At 29.2% G+C, this 6,345-nt stretch overlaps 1 protein-coding gene across 2 annotated transcripts in view; it reads left to right on the top strand.

Moving 5' to 3' along the window:
- Positions 1-6,300, top strand: part of wdb (serine/threonine-protein phosphatase regulatory subunit widerborst) — a 35,892-nt gene extending 29,592 nt beyond the window's left edge. The window contains exon 9 of one of the 2 annotated variants that reach the window (XM_018501867.1): positions 5,619-6,300. The gene's annotated coding sequence lies outside the window, so the exon portion shown is untranslated. Of the gene's footprint in view, positions 1-1,434; positions 1,609-5,618 lie in introns of those variants that run through there. The other variant, XM_018501874.1, reaches the window with a different exon arrangement.
- Positions 6,301-6,345: the final 45 nt, after the last annotated feature.

Here is a 6,345-nt window from a genome sequence, read left to right as displayed (position 1 = left end):
TTAGAGGGAGCCACATGAACGAAATCGTTTTTCATTCTTGACGCGGATACTTTTAGCTTCACAACAAAAAAAAAATTAATAAAAAATATCAATGTATGCTCATTTGATCGCATTTTTAAAAACGTACCAATAGATGGCCCACTCTGTAAAAACGTACCAATAGATGGCCCACCCTGTATATATATATATATATATAATGATATCCAAAACTAATTAATCTTACTATTAACATGATACTATATAAAGAAATATTTATAATTATATTCTTCAAAGAAATGGAAGTTTTTGTATTATGAAAAATATGTGTAAAAAGAGATATAACAAAAGTATGTAAGCAGTGACTACACTTTAAAAAAAATTTTTATTCTAGTTTTTATTGTCAGTTCCAATTTTCCGGTTTATATGGTTCCATATCAAATAAAATGTGCAAATCCATCACCATGCGCATCATCATTCCAATTAGCATCATATTTCAATCAATCCTATAAAGCAGACTCGGCACGATTTGCACTTCTCAGTTTTTCGATTTTCGCTATTCCTCTCACCCATGGTGGAAGGGATAACATGGTGTGTGCAGTGGACAGTGTCTCTAAATTTCTGTCCTCTCCGTCTATGAACTGTTCATAAGCTGCGAACTGTAAAACGTTAAACATGAGACGGTATTCGTAGTCCGTTTTTATTTTAAAACTGTCTTAAATATTGTCTTAAGATGTTAATACAGTCCTCGAATTGACTTAAGACATCTTAAGATTGTACTTAAGACAGTCTTAAATGCAAGAATCGACTATGAATACCTGTTTCGCGTTGTAAAATTGGTATTGAATCTTTCCTTGTGCGTAAAAATGAATTTTTAGTGCAAAGATGAAAATAAGAGGAATAATTTCCAATGGCCTTGATCTTAACAAATGTTATCCAGGGCATGATCCTGAACAATATTCAAGAGGTTTTAGCCGTCGCGTCAGTCGGACACATTGCGTAATGCTAATGCCAGCGGTACTGTAACTTTCAAGCCTTATAATTCGAAAAGTACTTAATAAAAAATAACTTTATTACAGTGTTTTGAAAGCTCTTTGACACCAGTTATTAGATTTTGAAATAAAAAATAGAGCATTTTGTTTACAAAAATTGATCAAACTGATAAGATCAGTAAATAGACTATTTTAAACTATATAACTTTTGTATAGAACATTTTTTTCTCAAAAATTCTTACTTTTCAAGATATTTAAGAGATCCGAGACTTTGTACAATACTCAGTACAATACTTTTGACTAAGATTTTTTTAACGGATATTTTGCAGATAAATCACATATCCTCTATTATAAATTTTGACAGTTATGATCTTTTCATACTTATTTATAATGTGTTACATAATACGTACATATATGTATAATTATATGTTTTACAATATTTTAACATTGGTCTGTTTCTGTGCAGTGATTCTGGCATGGTGACATCAAAATTAAAGGATTTTTTAATTTTGAAAAACGACGCTGGATTCGGTATTACCGACGAATTGATCGAGATGTAAATGATACTAATTGGAACGGCGAGACTGAAGATACTTTTGATTTGCGCATTTTATTTTTTTTTATATAGAACCATATAAATCGGAAAATTAGAATTGACAATAAAAATTAAAATGAAACCTCTTTTTAACAATGTACTTACATACTTTTGTTATATCCTTTTTATATATACATATTTCATATTTCATAATACAAAAACCATTTCTTTGAAGAATATTATAATTATGAACATTTCTTTATATAGAATCATGTCAATATTATATATTTCTTTATATAGAATCATGTTAATATTATTACAATTATAATATATAATTGTGAGATTAAGTTTTGAAGAAATAATTTCCTATAAATATTTTTAATATATCTAAAAAAACTACTTGAGCCCTCAAAAAATGTTTTGTACAAAAGTTTTATGATAAAATTATTTGTATTCAACCATACGTTAATAACTTAAAAAAAATTATTTAAACTTTTGAAAATAATTTTTTTTTTTTTTTTAAAGATATTGATGTGGGTGAATACAGATAATTTTATTATGAAACCTTTGTATAAAACATTTTTTGATATCTCGAATAGTTCTTAAGCTATAACGAAAAAAAGGTAAAACCCGCGTTATGTAACGTGTCAACTATAAGGGGTGATTTCATCCTTTAAAACCGTTTTACCGCTGATATTTTCTAAATCCTTTTATGTAACTTATATGTATATGTGTGTGTGCAAAGTTTCATTAAAATCAGAAGAACTTAACACAAGCGAGGTTCCCTTGTCAGTGGCAGAGTGGCAGCCTCGCAGGAACTCGGAGATAAGACCTTAGTTCGAATCCCGGCAGGAGCGAGCTGATTTTCTCATGCTATCGGTTACACTTTACTCGAATCACATTTCAAAACGTGCAATGTAAGTGCGTCCTAAACGAGTATTTTACAATCGTAGCTAAAGATACGTTTTTACACCTCAAATACACAGTACGTATTTACCACTTAAAAATACTCATAATATAGATGTTATATTACCACTGAAAAAAAAAGTTGTGACAACTATTTTTTTTGCATCATTGACAATTGTAGTGTCTGTAACTATTTTATAGAGTAGTAACTACCCTAATCTATAGTACTCAACACTGTAAAAATATAGTTACGGTAACAATATTTGTATATTATTAATTGATAGTGAAATAGCATCTCAACTACATTAAATAGTCTTAGAGATCTCTTTTATAAGACATAAAAATTATATTTTTCTAGTTTAGACAGACACTTTTTTTAAATAGAGACATTAAATAGTAATTAATCAATCATTGTAAGGTAATTTTAAAAAATACATTCAAAACCTTTTTACTAAGGCTACGGTTCACTTGATACTACGAATGCTTCGAAGCATTTTTTGACTGGTCAGTTAATAAAATTCTTTCTTCCGATTGAACAATCAAAAGTTTCGAAGCATTTGTAGCGTCAAGTGCACCGCACCTTATGTTGCTCAGTCACGAGCAGTACGCGGCATTGTTACCAGAGGGACGTAGCGGAGTTCAATTTATCCTAAGAAAACCACTTAGCATACAATAAAAAGCGCAGCATTGGGTTTGAATTTCAAAGACAAAAGTAAATGACAGATTCGTTTCGACAGTACAGTTTTTAGTTCTGCAAAAATTTAGTAATCTTAAAATTCCTAAAAGCTATCTATATATATATAAAAACTTGTAACTATGTATTATAGAGAGGGATCCGATAACGCACATTGCTAATTGGCCAATTTAAAATAAAATATTCTTATTGATAAATCAGTGAAAAATTACTGGGTACCGGTCGATGTGTGCTATCGGGATGTGTGCTAACGGGACCCTCACGTATTATAAATGTAACTATGTATTGTAAAAACCTATGAATAATAATAACTGACTAATATTTTCGCATAAACAACCAGCGTTGACTTTAATGCTCCTTTTTATTCCTAGATTGATTTAATCATAAAGCTTTTTTGTTGAATATATCGCGTATTATAAAGTTTTAATAAAAACAATAAATAAATTAAATAAGCTAAGAAAATATAGTAATATTAATCATTTGTAATTGGTTAATATTACTATATGATTAATATTACTATATTTTCTTAGTTTATATTACTTATTTATTGTTCTTATTAAAACTTTATAATATACAGGGTGTTCCGCAATTTTTGGCAAAGCGCTTTTATGTAGATAGAGCGGACTAAACTGAGTCGAAAAGTCCTCTACCATTTTGCAATTTTCGTATAGTTGAGGCGCTATTTATCTACATAGTTACTGATACTACTCTTTTCTCTGAGTGCACTCGGATATATTTCGATGTGCCATCCGTTTTTACGGAAAAGTTTCTGTTTGCGACCTAAAAACGGAGTCATTCTCATTGAGTGGAATGCACGTTTTCATCACTCAAACTAACCGTTTGCGCGAACTAAAAATGGGCTAAAAACGGTGAAAAATTTTTATAAGAAAAGTAACTAATTTCAATTATAGTTTTTTTTGTTTTAAAAAGTAACTCATTACCGTTACAAGTTATTGACTCTAAAAAGCAACGAGTACAGTTACAAGCTGCTTTCCAGCTAGGAAACATTACGTTACATTATGTTAGATTATGTAAAGTACTTGTTGGAACTACTGAACTATATCTATACTGGAATGATAACTTCCATTTATCGCTTTTAGGAGAATAACGAGCCTGCGGTAGGTAGATTTTTGGTGTAACACAGTGTTATACAATGTTGACTTGTAGCTGAAACGCTATTTATCTTTTCAATTTTATCGCTTAAGTGTAGGGCAGTTACTTTACAAAACTTGTTATTAGGATTTCCGATACATATGCACGGTGAATTGTGATGAATTTGGTCAACGGTTTGTAATAATTTAATTAAGAAGAGTTAAAGTGCATGAAAGGATTTGCCAAGTTTGCGAATGTTAATTTTAGCAAATTTCTATATTTATTTAACGTTTATTCGATTTATCTATGGTATAATATATATTTACAATTTTATCTTATTAACAATTTAATTTTATTAATCAATTAAATAATTTTATATAGATGAATACGCAAGAAAAGATAACGATTAGTCTTTTACGGAGAATATAATAAATACCAATAAAAGTGTAATCATTAATTATAAAAATTGTTAATTTTTAATTGCATAATGAAATATAATATTTCTATTGTAAATTTGTTAAAACATACTATAAAAACCACGAAACAATAATAAAGACACAATAATGATCAATATATTATTAAATTAATTATTGTCGTACACGATACACTTATCTTTGCAATAAATAATAAAATAATAAAGTATTTATCTAAATACTTTTCATAATTCAGAACACAGTGATCATGATTGTTCAAAAGAGTGTATTTTTGTCACCTTGTTTATCTCGTAGTAAGACGCACCTATGATCACTCGGTCAGGGAGCATATGTGTTTGCTTCGGTCCAAGTATTGCTGAATATTTTTAAAAATGTGACCGACTTTAAATGTATTACGGCTCAATGAATCAAGTTGGGACAATGATAAATTTTCATCAGGATCACGTAAATTACAAATTACCAAGGTTTTAGCCATCTGAGAGCCATTTTCCATAAAGAACGTCCTTTAATGTAGCAATTCAATTTAGTTAACGTAAAACATGTTATATAACAATGTTATATATTAATTTGACCGAAATCTATTTTTCATAAGATTTGTGCGGAATTCTTTAAGGCTGTTCTTTTAAAAACTTTAATTAGATACCATCTTTGTTTATACTTCCTTTATTTTTCAAATTAAATATATTGATAATTTATATATATATATATATATATATATATACATGAATAATAATTTGTTAATTTAAAAGATGTAAAACATTCGTACGAGCGCGCCCACACATGAAAAATATTAATAGGTCTGTTCGCCTTGCTTACTTTTTACACTCAGCATCTTCGCTTTCTCTCTTTTCAGCGCCAAATATATATCTATCTAATTTTAAGTGTAAAAAGTGTAAAAAAAGTGTAAGCAAATCGAACAGATCAAATTTGAAAAATATTTTTTAATGTTACTTGTATGTAAATATTAAATAATCCTTTTTTTTTTCTAGGTGGAAGTATGGTACCACGCTGCCCGATTGTTAGCTCTTACAATTAGTTTACTTCGATTGTTCATATATTACACCGCGCGACAAATTCTTGTTAATGAAACTAAGTATCTCACGAAAACATTCTTGACGTAATCCATTTTATTAATGTAATTCATTTTATTCATTGTGAATGAAATATGTAGTACAATGATGGAAGCAGAGAAAAGAAATGAAAAAAAGAAAAAGAATTTATCACGCGATCTTATTCATCTTTAACAAAAATAATAACAAAACAAAGTGGTGATTAATAAATTCCAAATGATTTTATGTGTACATCAGATATATTCGTACTTTGGTTTGTGTTTTATTTGAAAACGGCAAAAGAGATTTCCACTAAATGATGTACTCGGTACAGCACACAAATAATACGAAAATGTTCCTTTTTGAGATTTCGTTACTGCTCTCGAGGGGACAATCACGGTGTAAATTTCGGAATGAACGAAGTTGTACATGTTGTTGTGATCCTTATGTTCATGTCTGAAGGACGCAACACTTTGCACTCTCCCAGGCGACTAGTGTGTTGCCTTCTGACTGACCCTTGCTGCTCCTGATAGAGCCAGCGAGTGTTTGAATATATGTACCATATTCGTATTAATAATAATGATAATTGTGACAGGTACGTAATAAAAATTAGATAAAAATGAAAACAAATATTTATATGTACATACATATATATATATATATATAT

Source organism: Trachymyrmex cornetzi, unplaced genomic scaffold (assembly GCF_001594075.2).
Source record: "Trachymyrmex cornetzi isolate Tcor2-1 unplaced genomic scaffold, Tcor1.1 scaffold1002, whole genome shotgun sequence".
Taxonomy (NCBI): domain Eukaryota; kingdom Metazoa; phylum Arthropoda; class Insecta; order Hymenoptera; family Formicidae; genus Trachymyrmex; species Trachymyrmex cornetzi.
Note: the sequence above shows the minus strand (reverse complement) of the source record. Positions and strands in the feature narration are given on the sequence as shown.